Source organism: Scyliorhinus canicula, chromosome 4 (genome assembly GCF_902713615.1).
Source record: "Scyliorhinus canicula chromosome 4, sScyCan1.1, whole genome shotgun sequence".
NCBI lineage: Eukaryota > Metazoa > Chordata > Chondrichthyes > Carcharhiniformes > Scyliorhinidae > Scyliorhinus > Scyliorhinus canicula.
Genome location: NC_052149.1, coordinates 33,976,403 through 34,000,638, shown reverse-complemented (window position 1 = coordinate 34,000,638; position 24,236 = coordinate 33,976,403). Strand labels below are relative to the sequence as shown.

The 24,236-nt window shown below is 49.3% G+C and overlaps 1 protein-coding gene across 1 annotated transcript in view; it reads right to left on the bottom strand.

Annotated features, from left to right (window-relative positions):
• LOC119964467 (CMP-N-acetylneuraminate-beta-1,4-galactoside alpha-2,3-sialyltransferase-like) overlaps positions 1-15,473 on the bottom strand; it is a 617,002-nt gene extending 601,529 nt beyond the window's left edge. The window contains 1 exon segment of the mRNA XM_038794008.1: positions 15,114-15,473. The gene's annotated coding sequence lies outside the window, so the exon portion shown is untranslated.
• Positions 15,474-24,236: the final 8,763 nt, after the last annotated feature.

Here is a 24,236-nt window from a genome sequence, read left to right as displayed (position 1 = left end):
GAGGATGAGGCCGCTGCCCTCGCGGGGAAGGTGGAGATGCACGAGGCGCTCCATAAAAAGTGGCAGGAACGGTTCGAGGAGCTGGTCAACCGGTCGAGGCGGAAAAATTTCACAAATCCTGAGCCTCACAGAGGGGCTGCAGGGTCGGAACTGGCGGCCTATGTGGTCGTTTTGCTGAACTCGCTGATGGGAGCTGGGTCCTTCCAGGGGCCCCTGGAGCTGGAGGGTGCCCACAGAATACTGGCCAGGAGGCCCAAGCCGGATGAGCCGCCGCGGGCGGTGCTGGTGCAGTTCCACCGGTTCGTTGACCGGGAGTGCATGCTTCGGTGGGCCAAGAAGGAGCGGAGCAGCAGGTGGGAGAACACGGTGGTGCGGATCTTCCAGGACTGGAGTGCGGAGGTGGCTAAGCGGAGGGCCGGGAACAACCGGACGAAGGCGGTGCTCCACAGACAGTGTGAAGTTTGGCATGTTGCAGCCGGCGCGTCTGTGGGTCACCTCCAAGGACCGTCACCATTATTTTGAGTCCCCGGAGGAGGCGTGGGCCTTTGTACAGGCCGAGAAATTGGACTCAAACTGAAGGTCAGGGATGGGGGTTTGTATGTAAATGCAACTGTGTCTAATTTTTTCTTTGGAGGGGGGTTCTCTGTTTCATGCAGGATGTGTGTTGGCTTTAGGGTGGGTGGGGCGATGTCTTTATGTCTTTTTGTATGGGTCTGGTGAACGGGTTCGGGCAGGGAGGTAAACTGGGAGTGCGGGGAGCTGCTGGTGGGGACCGGCAATGGGAGTTGCCCTAGAGGAGGCGGGGTTGGGCAGGGCGAAAGCGCGGGCTTTCCTCTGGTTTCCCACGCTGCGGGGTGATGGGGGCGGGGTCGGGGCTGAGAAGCGCGGGCCTTTGCTGGTTGTTATTTTCCCGCGCAAGGGGGGGGGGGGGGGGCCTGCTGATGGGCACGGAGGAGGTGGAGTAGCCCCACGTGGGGAGGGGTCAGAGGTGTGGCGGGAGTCACCGGGGTCAGCAGAAGTTAGCTGGCTCACGGGAGTGCTATGGAGGGGGGGGCGCGGCTAGGAGGGGTCCTAGCCGGGTGGGGGGGGGGGGGGGGGGGGGGGGGGGGGTTGCCGCCGTGTAGAACAGGCCGAGCGGGGGGGCGCTGGCCAGTGGCGGGCAGGGGATGGGTTATGGCTAGTCGGCAGGGGAGGGGGGCAGGGAGCCCTCTGATCCGGCTGATAACCTGGAATGTGAGGGGGCTGAACGGGCCGGTCAAGCGGGCCCGGGTGTTTTCACATCTGAAGGCGGATGTGGCCATGCTCCAAGAGACGCACCTGAAGGTGGCGGACCAGGTTCGACTGAGGAAGGGATGAGTGGGCCAAGTATTTCATTCAGGGCTGGATGAGAAGAATCGGGGGGTGGCGATCCTGGTGGGAAAGAGGGTGTCGTTTGAGGCGTTAAATGTGGTGGCTGACAGTGGCGGGAGGTATGTGATGGTGAGTGGTAAGGTGCAGGGGGAGCGGGTGGTGCTGGTGAATGTATACGCCCCAAACTGGGATGATGCGGGGTTTATGCGGCGCATGTTGGGCCGCATTGCGGATCTGGAGGTGGAGGGCCTGATCATGGGGGGGGGGGGGGAAGAGAGAGAGGGAGAGAGAGAGAGAGAGAGGAGGAGAAAGAGGAGAGAAGAGAGAGGAGAGAGAAGAGAGAGAGAGAGAGAGAGAGAGAGAGAGAGAGAGAGACTTCAACTCGGTGCTGGATCCCCCATTGGATCAATCCAGGTCCCGGACGGGTAGGAGGCCGGCGGCGGCTGAGGTGTTGAGGGGGTTTATGGGTCAGATGGGAGGGGTGGATCCCTGGAGGTTTGCGAGGCCAAGGGCCAGGGAGTATTCGTTTTTCTCCCACGTGCATAAGGCCTGTTCCAGTGATTGATTTTTTTGTCCTGAGCAGGGGGCTGGTTTCGAGGGTGGAGGATGCTGAATACTCTGCCATAGCCATTTCGGATCATGCCCCGCACTGGGTGGACCTCGGGCTGGGGGAGGAGAGGGACCAGCGTCCGCTCTGGCGCTTGGAGGTGGGACTGCTGGCAGACGAGGAGGTGGCCGGGAGGGTTCGGGGGTGTATCAAGAGGTACCTTGAGGCCAACGATAACGGGGAGGTCCGAGTGGGGAAGGTCTGGGAGGCATTGAAGGCGGTGATTAGAGGGGAGTTGATTTCCATCCGAACTCATAGGGAGAGGGGAGAGCAGAGGGAGAGTGAGAGATTGGTAGGGGAGATGGTGAGGGTGGATAGGAGATATGCGGAGGCTCCAGAGGAAGGATTGCTGGGGGAGCGGCGTAGCCTTCAGGCCAGGTTCGATCTACTGACCACCAGAAAGGCGGAAGCTCAGTGGAGGAAAGTACAGGGAGCGGTGTATGAATACGGGGAGGTCAGTTGGATGCTGGCACACCAGCTCCGAAAGTGAGACGCGGCCAGGGAGATTGGGGAGTGAAGGATAGAGATGGGAAGGTGGTGCGTTAGACGTTAATAGGGTCTTTAGGGACTTTTATGGTGAATTGTACCGGTCTGAATCCCCGGTGGGGGGGGGGGGGGGGGGGGGAAATAGGGCGCTTCTTGGACAAGCTGCGATTTCCGAAGGTGGAGGAGGGGCAGGTGGAGGGACTGGGGGCACCGATTGAGCTGGAGGAGCTGGTTAAAGGGATAGGGAGCATGCAGTCGGGGAAGACGCTGGGGCCGGATGGGTTTCCGGCCGACATTTATAAAATGTATGCGGACCTGTTGGGCCCCCTGTTGGTTCGGACCTTTAACAAGGCAAGGGAGGGGGGGGGGGCTTTGCCCCCAACTATGTCACGGGCGCTGATTTCCTTGATCCTTAAGCGGGACAAGGACCCTCTGCAGTGTGGGTCATATAGGCCAATCTCGCTGCTAAATGTAGACGGCAAGCTGTTGGCAAAGATCTTAGCTACAAGAATAGAGGATTGTGTGCCGGGGGTCATTCACGAGGACCAGACGGGGTTTGTAAAGGGAAGGCAGTCGAATACCAACATACGAAGGCTTCTCAATGTCATTATGATGCCGGCTGTGGAAGGGGAGGCGGAGATAGTGGTGGCATTAGACGCGGAGAAGGCCTTTGATAGGGTTGAGTGGGGGTATCTGTGGGAGGTGTTGGAAAGGTTTGGGTTTGGGGAGGGGTTTGTCCGTTGGGCGAGGTTGCTTTATGAGGCCCCAATGGCGAGTGTAGCCACGAATAGGAGGTCGGAGTACTTTTGGTTGCACCGGGGGACGAGACAGGGCTGTCCCCTGTCCCCCTTGCTCTTTGCGTTGGCAATTAAGCCCCTGGCCATGGCGTTGAGGGAGTCGGGGAACTGGAGGGGCCTGGTGCGGGGTGGGGAGGAGCATAGAGTGTCGCTTTATGCGGACGACCTGTTGCTGTATGTGGCGGACCCGGTGGGGGGAATGCCGGAGGTGATGAGGATTCTCAGCGAATTTGGGGGCTTTTCTGGGTATAAGCTCAACCTGGGTAAGAGCGAGCTGTTCGTGGTGCACCCGGGGGATCAGGAGGAGGGGATTGGTAGGCTCCCACTGAAGCAGGCAGGGAGGAGCTTTAGGTACCTGGGAGTCTAGGTGGCTAGGAGCTGGGGGGCCTGCATAAGCTCAACCTCACAAGGTTGGTGGAGCAAATGGAGGAGGAGTTCAAAAGGTGGGATATGTTACCTTCCCATCCTGATCCCGAAGGCCTTTTTTAGGAGAGTTAACAGGAGTATTACGGGATTTATATGGGCGCATGGGACTCCGAGGGTGAGAAGGGTGTTCCTGGAGCGGGGCAGGGATAGGGGGGGCTGGCGCTGCCCAACATCTGTGGGTACTATTGGGCTGCCAACGCAGCGATGGTGCGTAAGTGGGTAATGGACGGGGAAGGGGCAGCATGGAAGAGGATGGAGATAGCGTCCTGTGTGGACACGAGCCTGGAGGCGCTGGTAACGGCGCCGTTGCCGCTCCCTCCAACGAGGTATACCACGAGCCCGGTGGTGGCGGCTACCCTCAAAATTTGGGGGCAATGGAGACGGCATAGGGGGGAGGTGGGGGGCTCGATGGAGTCCCCGATACAGGGGAACCATCGGTTCGTTCCAGGGAGCATCGATGGCGGGTTTCTGGGCTGGCACAGGGTAGGTATTAGGAGGTTGAGGGACCTGTTTGTGGATGGGAGGTTCGCGAGCCTGGGGGAGTTAGAGGGGAAGTTTGGGCTCCCCCCCCGGGGCACATGTTTAGGTGCATGCAGGTTAGGGCGTTTGCCAGGCGGCAGGTGGAGGGGTTCCCTCTGCTGCCCCCACGTGGGGTACGGGACAGGGTGCTCTCGGGGGTGTGAGTTGGAGGAGGGAGGATTTTGGATGTATACAGCGTAATGCAGGAGGTAGACGAGGCCTCGGTGGAGGAGCTGAAGGGTAAATGGGAAGAGGAGCTGGGTGAGGAGATTGAGATGGGGACATGGGCGGATGCCCTCGAAAGGGTGAATTCCTCCTCTTCCTGTGCGAGGCTTAGCCTCATACAGTTCAAGGTGCTGCATAAGGCCCACGGCCCACATGACTGGGACGAGGATGAGTAGGTTTTTCGGGGGCGAAGACAGGTGTGCTAGGTGCTCGAGGAGCCCAGCGAACCACGGCCATATGTTTTGGGCATGCCCAGCGCTGGGGGAGTTTTGGAAGGGGGTAGCAAGGACGGTGTCGAGGGTGGTGGGATCCAGGGTCAAGCCAGGCTGGGGACTCGCAATATTTGGGGTTGCAGTGGAGCCGGGAGTGCAGGAGGCAAAAGAGGCCGGTGTTCTGGCCTTTGCGTCCCTCGTAGCCCGGCGGAGGATCTTGCTTCAATGAAAGGATGCGAGGCCCCCAAGCGTGGAGGCCTGGATCAATGATATGGCGGGGTTCATCAAATTGGAGGAGGTGAAATTTGCCCTGAGGGGATCAGTACAGGGGTTTGGTTCAGTGGGAGGGAGAATTGTGTACATGGGTTTGTTGGATGTGACGGGTGTTATCTCTTTCCTTTTTGTTGCTTGCTTTTTTTTTGTGTTTTAGTAGTTGCTTTTGTAGTTGGGTGGTTGTTGTTCTTGGGTTTTTACCCATGGTTGTTTTGTTAATATTGTTTTGTTGTTTATATTTTGTGGAAACCTTAATAAAAAATATTTTTTTTTTAAAATAGACATGTGCAATGGAAGGGTGGTGTGCATGCGGGTGGGGTGGGGATAGTTGGTGGTGGGTGGGTGGCGGGGATGGTCGGCTGGTGCCGTGGCGTGTGGTCTGTGCCCATACTCGCCGATTCTCACGTCCCCCTAGTTAGTGAATCGGGCAGCTATCAGCCTGTCCCGTGCACGCTGGCCCAGCCGGTAACGGTGGGCAGCCTCCCGCCCCTGTCCAGCCCGTCTGTCCTGACTATTGCCCCCCATCCTCCTCATCTGGGGTGGACTGCGCCTTATCCTGCTGCTCCTCCACTCCCCCCTCCTCTGCCTGCGGCACATCGCCCCTCTGCTGGGCTATGTTGTGCAGGACGCAGCAGACCACAACGATGCGGCCGACCCTATCTGGCGGGTACTGGAGGGCCCCTCCAGAGCGGTCCAAGCACCTGAAACGCATTTTCAGCAGGCCAAAGCACCTCTCTATCACACCCCGGTTGCTGCATGGGCATCATTGTAGCTGTTCTCCGCGTCAGTCTGTGGCCTCCGTATAGGCGTCATCAGCCACGACCGCAATGGGTAACCCCTGTTGCCCAGCAACCAGCCACTCAGCCGGGGTTGGCGTCCCTCGAACATGCCGGGGATGTAAGACTGCGCCAATACGTACGAGTCATGTACACTTCCCGGGTACCAAGCGCAGACGTGCAGGATCATCATGCGGTGGTCGCAGACCACCTGAATGTCCATGGAATAGGTCCCCCTCCTATTGGTGAACAAGGCCCTGTTATCTGCAGGTGGCCGCAAGGCGACATGCATCCCATCGGTCGCGCCCTGGACCATGGGAAACCCAGCCACGGCGGCGAAGCCCGCTGCCCGGGCATCCTGGCTGGCCCAGTCCATAGGGAACTAGATGTAGCGGCCTGCAATGGCATATAGGGCGTCTGTCACTACACGGATGCACTGCGCCTCATCCTGCTGCTCCTCCACTCCCCCCTCCTCTGCCTGCGGCACATCGCCCCTCTGCTGGGCTATGTTGTGCAGGACACAGCAGACTACACCGATGCCTGCGAGATGCCCGACAGGTCCCCACTCAGCGCCTGGAATGACCCCGTGGCATAAACGTTCAGGGCCACCGTAACCTTGACGGACACAGGGAGAAGGTGTCCTCCCCCAGTGCCACGCGGTGCCAGGTGTGCCATCAGGTGGCAGATGTGTGCCACGGTTCCCCGGCTCATCCGGAGTCTCCTCCTGCATGCCCGGTCCTGGAGGTCCTGGTACGACAAGCGGGGCCGGTACACACGGGGCCTCCTCGGGCGTCTCCGCCGCCGTGGTGCAACCACCTCCTCCTCCTCGTCCTGTCAGGCGGGCGGCCCTCCAGCCTGGGCAGCTGCTACCTGCCCCTCTGTGGCATGCTCCTCTACGGTAGCCCGTGCGCCTCCGTGGCACGCTCCTCCTCCTCCAGGGCAACATTTAGAAGTGTGGCTGCCACCACGGCGGCCAACATCGCTGGCTGATCAGCAAACAGCCTGGCCAGGTGGACGACCTCCCTCGTCCTCTTCCCCCCCTCCCCGGTACTCGTCCTCTCCCCCCCCTCCCCGGCATTCGTCCTCTCCCCCCCCCCCCCCCACCCCCCTCACACCCCCTCTCACCCCCAAACCCCCTCTCCCACACAGACTGCAGCCACGCCGTCACTTCACCTGCGGCCACCCCACGCCGTGACCTATCTCCACACTGTCCGGCGTCAACCATTAGCACTGGTTGGCTCTGTTATATAAGGTGGTTTAATTTATGCCGGCGTGACTTCGGCCCATCCGGCTGGGAGAATTCGGGCAGCCCCGGGGTCCATAGCGTGGCGCCGGTTCCTGCCATTCTCCGAGGTGGACGGCGTGATTCATGCCTCGCCAACGTTGGGGGGTCGGAGAATTCGGAGGACGGCGGGGGCAGGATTCACGCCATTCCCCGGCGATTCTCCAACCAGGGGGGGTGGGGGGGGGGGGGGTGTCAGAGAATCCCACCCCTGTCCTTCCCCTGGCTCTCTGAAAATCATCCCACTCAGGCAGGACCCAATCACTGTCTGTTACCGGTCATAACATGGCCTTTTGGCCAATTCATTGGCCATCAGTAATCCAATCAAACGGAGTCCCACCGATATCTCAGGTGCTGAAAAGTGTTCTCTTTTATAACTTTTGAGTTCCTTTCTTCCCCTGCTCAATTTAAATCTAAGCATCCATGGATTAAAATGATAACAGCAAAATAAAGAAAAGAGAAACAAGGGAATCAAAAGGAAGGGCCTTAAACAAGTCAAAACAATTTTTCTGCTTTTCAATTCTGTCCCTCTCAAAAAGAATCTTTTGCTTGGCTTGCTTTCTTGGTTGCTACCTTTAGTGGTTTGTGTACTGTACACCTAGAGCCCTTTTCTCCTCTACCCCATTCAGACTATCATTCAAGCAGCTTGTGAACTCCCTATTCCAATCACCTCACAGTTACCTATGTTGAAATTTGTTTACAAATTGCATTCCCATTCTGCAAGCTTAATGTCTTTCAGTACTTTATCACATTCTTTCTTCATAATAACTTCCAATTTGGAGACCTCTGCAAATTTTGAAATTGTTTTTCCAAGATCAAATCATTAATGTAAATTGTCAGAACAGCACAGATCACTCTAGAACAGTAACTGTTGTATAACATAATATCATCACAGAACAGTTTTATTTTTGATTCAAAAGGTTGTGTATCTTTTTAATGTTCTACCCTAGAGAGCTGCAGATGCTCAGAAATTGAATATATTCAAGATGGATATAATAGATTTTTTTTAGATACTAAGCATATTAAGGGTAATGGGGAGAATGTGGGAAGGCAGACTGAAGGTAGAAGATCAACTTTCTCATGCAGAGTAAGCACAAAGGACCTAACGGCCTACTCCTGTTCCTATTTCTGATGTTACTGAAATAGAATCATATGCTCATAAAATAGAACATAGAACAGTACAGAACAGGCCCTTCGGCGCACGATGTTGTGCCGAGCTTTGTCCGAAACCAAGATCAAGCTATCCCATTCCCTGTCATTCGGGTGTGCTCCATGTGCCTATCCAATAACCGCTTGAAAGTTCCTAAAGTGTCCGACTCCACTATCACAGCAGCCGGAATGTGGCGACTAGGGGCTTTTCACAGTACCTTCATTGAAGCCTACTCGTGACAATAAGCGATTTTCATTTCATTTCACACTATAACCACTCTGAGTAAAGAACCTACCTCGGACATCCCTCCTATATCTCCCACCCCGAACCTTATAGTTATGCCCCCTTGTAACAGAAGAAATAGTTTCTGAGCGTCCACTCTATCTATCCCCCTCATCATCTTATAAACCTCTATTAAGTCGCCTCTCATCCTCCTTCACTCCAATGAGAAAAGCGCCAGCTCCCTCAACCTTTCCTCATAAGACCTACCCTCCAATCCAGGCAGCATCCTGCTAAATTTCCTTTGCACTCTTGCCAATGCTTCCACATCCTTCCTATAACGAGGTGACCAGAACCGCACACAATACTCCAAATGTGGTCTCACCAGGGTCCTGTACAGTTGCAGCACAACCTGACGGCTCTTAAACTCAAGCCCCCTGTTTATAAACGCTAACACACTATAGGCCTTCTTCACGGTTCTATCCACTTGGGTGGCAACCTTCAGAGATCTGTGGACATGAACCCCAAGATCTCTCTGTTCATCCACATTCCTCAGAACTCTGCCGTCGACCCTACAATCCGCATTCAAATTTGTCCTACCAAAATGAATCACCTCGCACTTATCAGGGTTAAACTCCCTCTGCCATTTTTCAGCCCAGCTCTGCATCCTATCAATGTCTCTTTGCAGCCTACAACAGCCCTCCACCTCATCCATGACTCCACCAATCTTGGTGTCATCAGCAAATTTACTGACCCACCCTTCAGCCCCCTCCTCCAAGTCATTGATAAAAATCACAAATAGCAGAGGATCTAGCACTGATCCCTGTGGTACACCGCTGGTAACTGGTCTCCAGTCTGAAAATTTTCCATCCACCACCGCCCTCTGTCTTCTATGTGATAGCCAGTTACTTATCCAATTGGCCAAATTTCCATCTATCCCACACCTCCTCACTTTCTTCATGAGCCGACCATGGGGAACCTTATCAAGCGCCTTACTGAAATCCATGTATACGACATCAACTGCTCTACCTTCAACTACACACTTAGTTACCTCCTCAAATGGCCACCTTCTGTGTTGTAACCATTCAGTCCATCGTGTCAGTGCTAGCTCTCTGCAAGAGCAATTCACCTAGTGTCATCCCCCACCTTTTCCCCATAGCTCTGTTAAATCTGTATGGCCTGGTTCTCAATCCTTCCAACAATGGCAACACGGTTTCTTTTCATCTGCTCCGTCCAGTCCCCTCATGCGTTTGAATATCTCTATCAAACCTCTGCTAAACAATCTCTTCTCCCTGGGGAACAGTCTTAGTTTCCCAACGTATCTACATAACTGAAGAACCTCATCCCTGGAACGTTTTTCTTTTACCTCATCTACCTCCTCTCTGATGCCTTTACATCCTTCTAAAATATGGTACATACATAGATAGAATATAGGAGCAGGAGGAGGTCTTTTGGCCCTTCAAGCCTGCTCCATCATTCATCACGATCATGGCTGATCATCCAACTCAATAGCCTAATCCTGTTTTCTCCCCACAGCCTTTGATCCCATTCTCTCCAAGTGCTATATCCCGCTGCCTCGTGAATATATTCAAAGTTTTAGCATCAACTACTTCCATCCGCCACCACCCTCTGTCTTCTATGTGACAGCCAGATACTTATCCAATTGGCCAAATTTCCATCTATCCCTTCTGGTATCTGATTTGTGTCCTCTTTTATGAAGACTGAACCAAAGTAGGTGTTCCAATTTCTCAGCCATTTCTTTGCCCTTCATTATGCATTCCCCTATTTCTGTCTGTAGAGAGCCTACATTTCTCTTTACCAATCTCTTTCTCTTCACATATTTATAGAAACGCTTAGTGTCAGTCTTTATGTTCCCTGCGTACTGTACTTTCCCCTTCTTAATTAATCCCTTTGTCTTTCCTTGATGAATTCTAAACTGCTCCCAATCCTCAAACCTATTATTTTTCTTGGCCAATCTGTATGCTTCTTCCTTGGATCGGATACTATTTCTAGTTTCCTTTGTAAGCCATGGATTGGCCCTCTTACCCCCTTTGTTTTTGTGCCAGACAGGAATGAACAGTTGCTGCAGTTCCCCCAAGCGTTCCTTGAATATTTGCCATTGTCTATTCACTGTCATCCCTTTAAGTAACTCTCGGGCAGCACGGTGGCACAGTGGGTTAGCCCTGCTGCCTCACGGCGCCGAGGTCCCAGGTTCGATCCCGGCTCTGGGTCACTGACCGTGTGGAGTTTGCACAAGATGTGCAGGCTAGGTGGATTGGCCACGCTAAATTACTCCTTAATTGGAAAAAATGAATTGGGTACTCTAAATTTATTTTTTTTTAAAGTAACTCTCCCCAATCTATCAAGGCCAACTCATGCCGCCATCCTCATAATTTCCTTTATTAAGATTCAGCACCCTAGTCTCCGAATCAACTATTTCACTCTCCACTGTGATAAAAAAAATTCCAACATGTTATGGTCGCTCATCCCTAATGGATCTCGTACAGTCAGATTGGTAACGATTCCCTGTTCATTACACAGTACCCAGTCTAAGGTGGCCTGCTCTCTAGTTGGTTCCACCACATATTGATCAAAAAACCATCCCGTATACACTCCAGGAATTCCTCCTCTACGGCATTGTGGCTAATTTGATTTGCCCAATCTATATGAAGATTAAAGTCACCCATGATCACCGATATTCCCTTCTGACATGCATCTCTAATTTCACGTTTAATGCCATTCCCAACCTCACCATTTCAGTTTGGAGGTCTATATATGACACCCACTAATGTTTTTTGCCCCTTGGTATTTCTCAACTCCACTGGTGTACAGGACTATGCAAGACTAAAGTTGAAGCTGAACCAGTGCTTTATACAGCTTTGCCATAATTTCCTAAGGCCTGGACTAATGATCCAGAGAAACAAAATCAAATCCCACTACAACAGCTGAGGAATATAAATTCAGTAAATTTGGAATAATAATCTACTATCAGTAACTGGAACAAGGAAACTATGTATCATAAAATCTACAGTGCAGAATCTACAGTGCAGATTTATCTACAGTGCAGGAGGCCAGTCGGCCCATCGAGTAAGCTCTGGCCCTTGGAAAGAGCACCCTACCCAGCCCACACCTCCACCTTCCCTGCAACCCAATAACCACACCCAACCTTTTTGAACACAAAAGGCAATTTAGTTTGGCCAATCCACTTAACATGCATATCTTTGAACTGTGGGAGGAAACCAAAACACCCGGAGGAAACCCACGCAAACACGGGGAGAATGTGCAGACTCCGCACAGATGGTGACCCAAGCTGGTTTTCTAGATAACAAGAATAACTGCATTTCAAAAGATACATTGGCTATAAAAATGCTTTAGGACAAGCTGAGGTCATGACTGGTGGGTATACACATTCAAATCCGCCTCACATCTGGGGACTGGGCCTCACGGTAGCATGGTGGTTAGCATTAATGCTTCACAGCTCCAGGGTCCCAGGTTCGATTCCCGGCTGGGTCACTGTCTGTGTGGAGTCTGCACGTCCTCCCCGTGTGTGCGTGGGTTTCCTCCGGGTGCTCCGGTTTCCTCCCACAGTCCAAAGATGTGCGGGTTAGGTGGATTGGCCATGCTAAATTGCCCGTAGTGTAGGGTTAGTTGGGTTACGGGTATACGGGTTACGTGGGTTTAAGTGGGGTGATCATTGCTCGGCACAACATCGAGGGCCGAAGGGCCTGTTCTGTGCTGTTCTATGTTCTATGTTCTATATTTGGATGATTCTGACATAGTTACACTCACAGAAACATATCTTCCAGCCAACAATACAGACCCCTTCATCATCGTCCCTGGGGATGTCCTGTTCCACCAGCAGAGAAGACACGCCCACGGTGGGAGTAGTGTTATCTACTGTCATGAGAGTGTGGCCCAGGGAGCCCACACCATTGTCTCTGCAACTCGGTCTTGCAGCATCAGGTCAAACATGGGAAGGAACTTCCTGCTTATTACCGAGTACCCACCCTCTCTGACGAAGCAGTAAGCCGCCATATTAAACACTACTTGGGAGATGGCTGTAGGCAACAAGGACACAAAACGATTTCTTCATCGGGGATTTCAAGTTCCATCTCTAAGAACAGCTCTGATGCTCCACTTCTGGTCCAGTCCTAAAGGACATCGCTGCAATGCTATGATGCAACAGGAGGCGAAAGAACCAGCAAGAGGGCAAAACCTAGTTGGCTTCACCACATAAGCATCTACCACATATGCATATATCCTTGACAGTATTGGTTAGTGTGATAACCACATGATCCTTGTGGTGATAAGTCCCATCTTCACATGGAGGGCAACCTCTGGTGTGATACTGCCAGCATGCTAGGTTCAAGATTGTCCTAGCAGCTCAAAACTAGGCATCCACCAAGCACTGTAGGCCATCAGCACAGAATCCCACCGCAATCAGTTAACTACATGGCCAGACATATCTCCCACTCCATTATTTTCATCAAGCCATGGGGCCAATGCTGGTTCAATGAGGAGTGTAGAACAGCATGCCCAAGAGCAGCACCAGAAGTACTCCAGTTATGTAATCTTATAACTATGAACTGGTAGCACAGAAGAAAGACACATTGCCAAAGTTTTTCATCTTGCATTCATCAGAACAATGCAACAATGCCATTTTTCAAACAAACAATCAGAACAATGTATGCTGGAGGAGAGATAGGTGTAGACTGGTTCACAAGTCAACTCTGACTCATTGATGTTTTGCCATGGAGAAAGCAACATGGAACTACATGCTTCCCAGGCACCTGGGCAATTCAAAACAAGGCACAACACTTGAACATATTCCTTTTCTTTACAGAGAACAGATCCCTGCATATGAATGTATGTCACATCCAGCAAGCGTGAAGCCACATTACAAGCTTGATTAATTATAACTATAACTTTTATTTTGTTTAGGACATCAGACTAAGATAGTGATGGATATCTGGAAAATTAGAACAGGATGACAGAGCAGGAGCAAGAGGGCGGAAACATCTGTTTGTGTTTGTTTCTGGACACAGCTGTCAACACACTCAGGATTGTTTAGCAAGTACTGACCCAATTGCAGAATCATGTCCAACAGTTGATGTTTCGGCTTTGCAAGCGCAAGTTGGTGGAATACAGTCTGTATTCTGCCTATTACAAACAACCAAAGGAATATGCTATTTGATTCAATCAGCCAATGATTCAGATATATACCTAGCATGACAGCAGCACAGAAATGCTAATAGTTACATCAGCAACCAATTTAAGATAATCATTTGAGCTCGTAAAGTGGCTCCTTTACACTTGGCGGAAGCGACATGCATTCATACCTACTGACCTGTTTGCTGCAACCAAAAGGGATATGTTCAAACTTTGTAGCTATTTTTCACTTACCAAGGAATTTGGGGAGCCCATAGTTCCCATTGCTTTCTCCATGGCAACACCTTGACCAATCACTCCTGCAGTAGAAATTGTTGCGATAATTGAAATTTCACATTCTTGTATTTGTTCTGATGAGTACAGGACAAAATGCTGGGTCACAGCAATCTCATAAATAATGCAACAAGTCAAAAAACTCTGCAATCCTACCACATCCAACTGAGAATAATGGTGAACAACAAAACAACTGACCAGAGAGGTTAGAGGAGCACTGACATCCTCCAAAACGGGGGGGGGGGGGGGGGCAGTGCAGAATGACATGGGATGGCTGAGAGTACAGAGTAGAAAATGGGGGAGGGGGTTCAGCTTAATTACAACACAAAACATGGATGTTACAATCAGTTCTGTGATGTTGATATTGCTGGGGGTTTTTTAAACAAAGCTGTTTTTATTGACTTAATATAGTTATCCCAACCTCATTTTTGTGTGTTATTACTCCATTTTAAATTTCAAATGAATTGCATAATCGGGTTACAACAAAAATACATTGCTTTCAGCCAGGGGGAAATTTCAAGGAGCCATCCCCTACCTCGGCGACAAGTATATGTATTCCTGTTGTTTAATGGAGAATGTCACACATTCAAATCAAATCTGGATCTAGATCGGGAAACATTGTTTATATCCGACTGGGACTAAATGCCCTGGGGAAGATTGCCAGATCATGAAATCAGAAGTGAATGGAAGAACGCTTTAGCAGATATCCGAACAGTATACATACCTCATTATCACAATATTAACTTGGTCAGCATCCAAATTATATCACAACCTTCTAAACCTTAAACGGGTCTGCAATTAACTTCACCGCGATGAATAGACCGATTGTTGGCTTATATCAACCACATCTACCACCTTTTTTTAAATGAAGCAAAATCGAAAAGCAAGCAAATGTATTAATACCGCACACATTAATGCCACATCGATTTACAAAATTATACTCAAGCCGTTAAGTTAGCTTGTGTTACAACTGGTCCTATTTTCTTTCAAAGCGCTGGGTCGAGTTGCAATTGGCACTTGTGCCTACCACACTCCGGAATTTAATCAAATGTCTTGTGTACCCAGCCCCATTGCTCAAGCCTGACAGCCGAGCGCCAGCATCGCTCAAACCGACAACTCTTGCAGAAAAGATGCACTCGACGGTACCACCAGTAACGCGGTAACGCAGTGGCCGCGGCTGTTCATTACTTTCTAACACTTGACAGGTCAATCGGCCACTCATCATCACACTTGAGGGCTGGAGCTCATTCACATAGCAACCGCTTACTGATGGGCATTCGGTGGGTTGGGGGATGGGGATGGAGGGGCTCGCCATTTACGAGCGCACCAAAACTCAAAAAGTTTCCTACCTTTTGCTTCGCATTTCTGCCTGACCCTCCAACGTTAAATGTGTGCGTTGAAAACGGGGCCATCTGCTCCTTGCCACCTCCCGCCCCCGCATTACATTTGTCCGTTACGCTCCCGTGCCAGGCAGGCATCCGCCATCACGCATGCGCCTAGGGGAGGGGTTCCAGCGCCGCAAGAGCGCGCTGTCCGACTGGGAGGCGTCACTCTCTCGTCCCCGCCCCCCGCGCGGCGTGTCCTCAAAATCTCCTCTGCTCTCCCATCAAAAGGATTCCGAGTTTCACTGGGAATTCGAACTCTGCTCTTGTCTTAATCAATTCTCTGCCTCCGGTCGTTTGTTGGCCGGGGAATTGCCGTCGTTTCCCCCATCCCACCCCATAGTGGAGAGGGGGAGTCTGGCGGCGCCTGCGCACTCCCGTGCTGAATCTCGTGCGGCCCGCGTCGCTCACGCTCGGCCAGAGGGCGCCGGCGCCATCTTGGTAAAGGATAATCCACCCACCACAGATTGCTGCATTGATGACTTGAGGTTGATGATTGTCAACTAGCGACTTACTCTACCGTTCGTGTAAAAGGTATGAAACTGATTCAACGTCGAAGTTATCTATTTTATAATAAGTGAACCTCGCTAGGCAAAACCAGCATGTCACCCATCCCCAGCTGCACTCTTGAAGGTGATGCAGTGAGCCGCCGTCTTGAACAGCTGCTGTTCATCCAGCGTAGACGCAACCACGTGGTGAGCACCGAGGGAGTTCCAGGATTTTGCTCCAGCAACAGTTAAACTAATAATGTGGTTTTATGTTGGGTTATAGTCAATGTTAATTGATGTTTCTCGGCTGGTTTAGCACAGTGGGCTAAATAGCTGGCTTGTAATGCAGAGCAATGTCAGCAGCGAGGGTTCAATTCCCAAACAAGCGCTGGAATGTGGCGACTGGGGGCTTTTCACAGTAACTTCATTGAAGCCTACTTGTCACAATAAGCAATTATTATTATTAATGATGTGGAGATGCCGGCGTTGGACTGGGGTGAGCACAGTAAGAAGTCTTACAACACCAGGTTAAAGTCCAACAGGTTTGTTTCAAACACGAGCTTTCGGAGCACAGCTCCTTAGGTGAATGGCGAGGTATGTTCCAGAAACATTTATATATACTTTGTCTATAAGGTGTTGTAAGACTTATTCTTATTAATAATTGAGATGGCAATTTGGTGTTTCTATGCGTTTATTGCCCTCTTCTTTCTAGGCGGGAGAACTTGTAGGTTTGGCAGGTGTAATCCAAGGAGGGTTGGCTAGTTGCTTCAGGGCATCTTGTTGAGGATACACCGAATCAGAAAATGCTTACAGCATAGAAGAAGGTGGCTCATTGTGTGTGTGCTGCCTTCTCTGGACCTGCACAGTAAGAAGTCTTACAACACCAGGTTAAAGTCCAACAGGTTTGTTTCAAACACGAGCTTTCGGAGCACGGCTCCTTCTTCAGGTGAATGGAAAGGCTTGTTCCAGAAATGTTTATATAGACACAGTCAGAGATGCCCCGGAATGCGAGCACCTGCAGGCAATCAAATCATCAAAGATGCAGAGAGAGAGGTAACTCCAGGTTAAAGAGGTGTGAATTGTCCCAAGCCAGTTCAGTCGGTAGGACCTAACAGAGGTCAAGGTACTTGTTGGACTATCGAAAGTCATAGAGGTCTACAGCACAGAATAGGCCTTTCGCTCCGTTGCGTCTGCTCCGGTCAAAAATAACCACCTAAGTATTCTAATCCCATCTCCGGATGAGGAAAGCGGAAGGCCTATCGAAAACATTGGCGTGGAATGTGGTATTGTCAGAACAGATTTGACTGAGGTGGAGAAACTGGAAGAATGGAACAGAATCTGTCCAGGAAGCGGGGTGGGAGGTCATGTAATCAAGAAACCTGCAGAGTCCGAGGCTTTTGGTAATTATGAGCTGAGAGCCTAACACCAGAAATGGAGATTGAGAAGTCAATAAAGGAAAGGGAATATCGAAGGCGGCAATTAGTACCTGGTATGGTTTGATGAGCAATTTGCAGATTTATCACATCTTTTCACTTGCTTTATTAATCACTGCTACAGTGTAACTGGGAATGTTACAGGCAGAACCTACCTTAGTTAGGCCACACTTGGAATATAGTGCTCAGTTCTTGTCGGCACACTACCAGAAGGGTGTAGGGGCTTTGGAGAGGTACAGAAGAGGTTTACCAGGATGTTGCCTGGTATGGAGGGCAATTAGCTATGAGGAGAGGTTGGATAAACTCGATTTGATTTCTACAAACTACAAGTTTGCTGACGATACGACCATAGTGGGCCGGATCTCGAATAACGACGAGTCAGAATACAGGAGGGAGATAGAGAACCTGGTGGAGTGGTTTAACAACAACAATCTCTCCCTCAATGCCAGCAAAACTAAAGAGCTGGTCATTGACTTCAGGAAGCAAAGTACTGTACTCACCCCTGTCGGCACCAATGGGGCCGAGGTGGAGATGGTTAGCAGTTTCAAATTCCTAGGGGTGCACATCACCAAAAATCTGTCCTGGTCCACTCATGTCGACGCTATCGCCAAGAAAACAACAGCGCCTATATTTCCTCAGGAAATTAAGGAAATTCGGCATGTCCACATTAACCCTCACCAGCTTTTACAGATGCACCATAGAAAGCATCCTATTGGGCTGCATCACAGCCTGGTATGGCAACTGCTCGGCCCAGGACCGCAAGGAACTTCAGAGAGTCGTGAATACCGCCCAGTCCACCACACAAACCTGCCTCCCATCCATGGACTCCATTTACACCTCCCGCTGCCTGGGGAAAGCGGGCAGCATAATCAAGGATCCCTCCCACCCGGCTTACTCACTTTTCCAACTTCTTCCATCGGGCAGGAGATACAGATGTCTGAGAACACGCACGAACAGACTTAAAAACAGCCTCTTCCCCACTGTCACCAGACTCTTAAATGACCCCCTTATTGACTGACCTCATTAACACTACACCCTGTATGCTTCATCCGATGCCAATGCTTATGTAGTTACATTGTATATCTTGTGTTGCCCTATTATGTATTTTCTTGAATTTTGTTTAATTCCCTTTTTCTTCCCATGTACTGAATGATCTGTTGAGCCTCGGTACACGTGACAATAAACAAATCCAATCCAATCTCACTGCAACAGTGGAGGTTGAGTGGCGACCTGATAGAAGTCTACAAAATTATGAGGGGCATGGACAGAGTTTATAGTCAGAAGCTTTTTCCCAGGCTAGAGGGGTCAATTACTAGGGGACATGGGTTTAAGGTGCAAGAAGCAAAGTTTAGAGGAGATGCGCGAGGGACGGTTTTTACACAGAGGGTAGTGGGTGTCTGGAACTTGCTGCTGGGGGAGGTGGTGGAAACAGTGTGATAGTGCCATTTAAAGGGCATCTTGACAAATACATGAATAGGATGAGAATAAAAACGGGAAAAGGATGCAAAGCTGAGGATTGTGAGACCGAAGACTCTGCAGAAGATGATAGCGGAAAGCAGGCAAGTGAAACATAAGGTTCTGAGGGGCTTGATCAGAGTTGTATGAAGAGAATGTTTCTGCTTCTGAGGACTGTTTCAAAATAAGGGGTGACTGGGATGAGGAGGAACTTCTATTCTCGGGGTCTTTAATCCTAAGAATCCTCTCCTCTAGAGACCAGTGAAAACTTTTGATCGACAATAGAATTTCATAGCAACATGCATTCATAGCTAATGGAGTAGATGTATTCCGCATTTCATTTCTCAGCTATTTTACGAAGACGTTCCTTCATAATGCACTCTGTTGTTCCTATCTGTACTTGAGCAGAAAAGACTGACTTTGAAAGTTGGTCACAAAAGAGTTGTGTATCAAGAATTGTGTGCAGTTCTGGTCACCTCGCTATCGGAAGGATGTGGCAGCATTGGAAAGGGTGCAAAGGAGATTTACCAGGATGCTGACTGGTTTGGAGGATAGGTCTTATGAGGGATGTCCGATGTAGGTTCTTTATTCAGAGAGTGGTTAGAGTGTGGAATGGACTGCCTTCTGTGATAGTGGAGTCAGACACTTTAGGAACTTTCAAGCGGTTATTGGATAGGCACAAGGAGCACACCAGAATGACGGGGAGTGGGATAGCTTGGTCTTGGTTTCGGACAAGGCTTGGCACAACATCGAGGGCCAAAGGGCCTGTTCTATGCTGTACTGTTCTGTGTTTACCCAATACCATTCCTCTGCCTTATCCCCATAATCTTGCACATTTTTTCCTTTTCAGCTAATAGTTCATTTCCCTCTGGAACACCTCAACCAAATCTCCCGCCACCACACTCACTCTCTGACATAGCATTCTAGATCCGAACCGCTTGCTGCATGAAAAGGTTTTCCCACATGTCGCCGCTGCTTCTTTTGCCAATTGCCATGAACCTGTGCCCTCTGGTTCTCCATTCTTCCACCAGTGGGAACCGTTTTCCCCACCTGCTCTATCCAGATCCTGATTTTGAATGCTTCTATTAAATCTTCCCTCAAATTTCTCTTATCCAATGGGTGACACGGTGGCCAGCACTGCTGCCTCACAGCTTCAGGGACCCGGTTCAATTCTGTCTTCGGGTGACTGTGTGGAGTTTACACTTTCTCCACATGTCTGCGGGGTTTTACTCTATGGACTGAATAACCTCATTCTGCACTGAAAATTCTATCAAAAGTGTCACAACTTTTCCTATCTACCCAAATAACTAAGTTCCCCTACCCTGGAACCATTCTTGTGAATCTTTTCTGAACTCTCTAGTGCCTTCACATCCTTAAGTGCGCTGTCCAGAACTTCTGGTGGTGGCCATGACATAAGCGCCAAACAGGGCGGCTCCATCTCTGGAAAGAAGATATTGGCAATTTAAACCCCAATAACAGGTACTTTTTGATGTAAATGGGGGCACAAAAGTTATAGAATAGTACGCTCCCTGTAACGGTTATGCCAGTAACTTATCAGACCTGGCAGAAAGCACTTAAAACCTCGGCCTAAAAAGTGGAGGGATGTCGAGGCAGAGCAAACTCTGGAAAAAATGGCAGCAGAGAGAGAAGGAATGATGCCCGAGGGAAAAACTCAGACTGAACTGTTAATGACGCACTCCAACACCACAGAAAATAAATGAAATGAAAAATGAAATGCAAGGGGATTGGTCAAGAGCCATTGAGGATGCAGTAGCGCCTTTGCAGGTAACGATGGGCCGCATGAAAGAGTGACTCGAGATGCAAGCAGCGAAGCTGCAAGAAATGCGAGGCAGTATCTCTGATCAAAGTGACAGGATAGTATCCCTGGAGGTGGGAGCCTTGGGAGAACCTATGTAAAGCACGCAAGGTTAAGGTTGAGGGGCATGAAAAGGTGGCAGAATCGTGGGGTTACCGGAAGGCGGAGAGGGGGCGGGCGCCACGAAGTAAGTAACCAAGATTTCTTTTTTATTATTATATAAATTTAGAGTACCCAATTCATTTTTTCCAATTAATGTGCAATTTAGCGTGGCCAATCCATCTAGCCTGCACAACTTTGGGTTGTGGGAGTGAAACTCATGCAAACACAGGCAGAATGTGCAAACTCCACATGGACAGTGACCCAGAGGCGGGTTTGAACCTGGGACCTCGGCACCATGAGGCAGCAGGGCTAGCCCACTGACCATGCTGCCCTGTAAGTAGCCAAGATGGTGGCAGGGCTAGTGGAGCAGAGAGTGCTGGAAAGGGCCCCAGAAACGGTTAAGGCACCCAGGTCCTTGAGGCAAAGGCCAAGAATGGGGGAACCGCCGCGGGCAATTACGCACACAAATTTCTTGAAAAGGAAAAAAATCTTTCAGTGGGCCAAAGAGAAACGTGATTGCAAATGGGAAGAGAACTAGATTTGTATTTAACAGGACATAGGGACAGAGTTAGTGAAGAGACGTGTGGGCTTCAAAAGGTAAAGGTGGTCCTAATACAGAAGAAAATTCGATTTGGGTTTTTATAACCTGCAAAACTGGGTCACTTTTGAAGGTCAAGAATACTATCTTGAAATGCCAGAAGAAGCAAACAAATCCATAAGTTGGGGTGATCTAAGGGTTGATGTATAAAGAGGGAGTTTGCATCTGGAAAAGTTAGAGGGCATAGTTGTTTGTTATCAGAGGTTTGGGTAGTTCTTTGGATCCTGTTTGTCGCTGATAAAATATGTTTTCTTTTTCAAGTTACAGGTTTCTATGCAGGTAATTGTGTCCCCCCCCCCCCCCCCCCGCCCTTTTTTTCCCTCTTTCCCCCTCCTGCCATTTGATATTTCCTGGATTTTTGTTTCTTCCTGGAGGGGCGGATTGTTACTTCGGTCTCTTTTCCCCCTCACTGTGGAAGGGGTGGGGGGAACGGGGGGAGAAAAAGAGGTTTCCGAGTGGAAGTGGAAGCTGTCACACTGGAAGGCAACGCTAGTGAACGGAGATGTGATGGGGAGGAGGCTGAGAGTGGCTGGGGGGAGGGGGAAACAACGTGGTCAGGGTGGAGATCAGGCATGGTCATGGACAAACAGGAAGGTCATCTTGGATGAGCTCAATATAGGGTGATACTAGGAGAGACTGGGCCGATTGAGGATGATGCCAGATGATAGAGAATGGAGGCGCAGACCCCAATAAAATTTGTTTGTGGTGTAAATGGGCCGATTTGCACACCTGAAGGGTTCGAAGGCGGAGGTGATCTTCCTATAGGAGATGCACTTCTGAGTTAAGGATCATATTAGGTTGTGGAAGGGATCGGTAGGACAAGTATTCCTTGTGGTGTTATGGGCCAGGGCTTAGAAACTCTAAAATGTATTATGAAGCTCACCTGACCTATAACTTTTTTTAATGTTGAATTTGGCTGCGATGAGCACAAGAGCCTTCACTTCAGGTGTGATTCATCAGACTTCCTAGGTGCTTTTATCCAAACAAAGTTTATTATAACAATGTGTAGTTAACATATATAAAAGTTATCAAGAAGTTGTTCTCAATTATGAACATGAAAAAACACAACAGCTGCAGTAATCTATGTGCATAACTCTTAATGAATCTCCCTTAGCAGCTGTTTCAATTCAATACAAAATCCAATAAACCCAAACCCCTTTCAAAGATGTGGCCCAGCACACTGTCATCTCACATGAATGGGACTGGTACTTTCCCTGAGATTCTGGTCCAGCCTCCAACCAGCAGATTTAAAACTCCTTCTGGAAAGCAACTGTATTTTTAAAGTTACCAAGGCAGTTTACCACACCCAATGTGCTTTCAGTTCACTGGAACAGCTTTTAAAATAAAAACAGAGAAACCTCCCGCGGTCCAAACCAACAAACTGGAAAATGAAACCAAAACGCTAAACCCTCTCTCCCCTGACAGCCACAGCCGAGCTCCACAAATGACATCACTGAAGCCGTGTTACAAGCCATGTGGTCAAACAAACCTTTCTTAAAGGGACACTCCCATGACATCTTCCACCAAAAAAAAATAAACCATCATCTTCAAAGATGGTTTCATTATTCAAACCTTTTCACTTGCACATTACTAACACTTGACAATCCTACATACATTTTATAAAATCAAACGGGCAAACATTTACAGTAATACAGTCCATTTCAGTTCTTTGTCTTCCATCATCGAACTTTCTTCTCTTTATCACATTCATCTCATAGAATCATAATCTACTGTGCAAAAGGAGTCCATTCAGCCCATCTAGTCTGCACTGGCTCTTGGAAAGAGCACCCTTCTTAAGCCCACGCCTCTACCCTATCCCTGTAACCCCACATCACCTTTCTGGACACCTTAAGGGCAATTTATCATGCCAATCTACCTAATCTGCACATCTTTGGATTGTGGGAGGAACCCCATGCAGACACTGGGAGAGCGCACAAACAGTGTCCCCAGCTTGGAATGGAACCTGGGGACCCTGGAGCTGTAATACAACTGTGCTAACCACTGCTACCATGCTGCCCACATGCTGCTCTCCTCTTGTCTTAACCTGTGACCTTGTTACTATACAATCAGATGTTCGGGCGGGAAAGTGGAGCTGAGTCCACAGAAGATCAGCCATGATCTCATTGAATGGTGGTGCAGGCTTGAAGGGCCAGATGGCCTACTCCTGCTCCTAGTTCTTGCGTTCGTTCTCTCCTTGTCCTTTTCCCTCATTTCTAATTCAAGCTACTTTAATTCTTTTTCATGTTCAACCTGTTTCATTTGTAATTGAATTCTTGCCATTTCCAATGATTTTGACAGTATCTCAGGCAATTTTAAATGCTCAACTACCGCCGCAACTACTTCTCCTTTCCATACTCTGTCAGGCAATGTTAACTGTAATTTTTTTGACAATTCTAAAAGCCTTGTTTTAGTCACCGTTTGTAAGGTACTTCGCGTGACCTTTTCCACCCCCCAAAAACGTCTGAGCCTCTGAAAGAGCCATTGTGAACAACACACTCGCTATTTAAACTGGAATACAACACCTGAAAAGCAAACGTAAATATGCTCACCCCTCACTGTCTTTGAGTTCACAAAATATAGACTTTTATCTGTTAAGCCCCCAATTTGTTAGGGGCCAGGGCTTAGAAATTCCAAAGTGTATTATGAAGCTCACCTGACCTATAACTTTTTTATGATGAATTCGGCTAGGATGAATACAAGTACCTTCACTTCAGATGTAATTCATCAGACTTCCGAGGTGCTTTTATCAAAACAAAGCTTATTATAACAACGTGTAGTTAACATATATAAAACAGCAAGAAATTGTTCTCAATTACAAACATGAAAAAACACACAACAGCTACAATAATCTATGTATATAACTTGTAATGAAACTCATTACTTGCTGTTCCAATTCAGTACAAATTCCAATAAACCCAACCCCCTTTCAAGGATGTGGCCCAGCACACTGTAATCTCACTTGAATGGGACTGGTCCTTTCCCTGAGATTCTGGTCCAGCCTCCAACCAGCAGATTCAAAACTCCTTCCGGAAAGCAACTCTCTATCTTTTAAAGTTACCAAGGCAGTTTACCACACCCAGTGTGCTTTCAGTTCACTGGAACAGCTTTAAAATACAAACAGAAAACTTCCTGCAGTCCAAACCAACAAATCGAAAATGAAACCAGAACACTAAACCCCCTCTCACCTGACAGCCACAG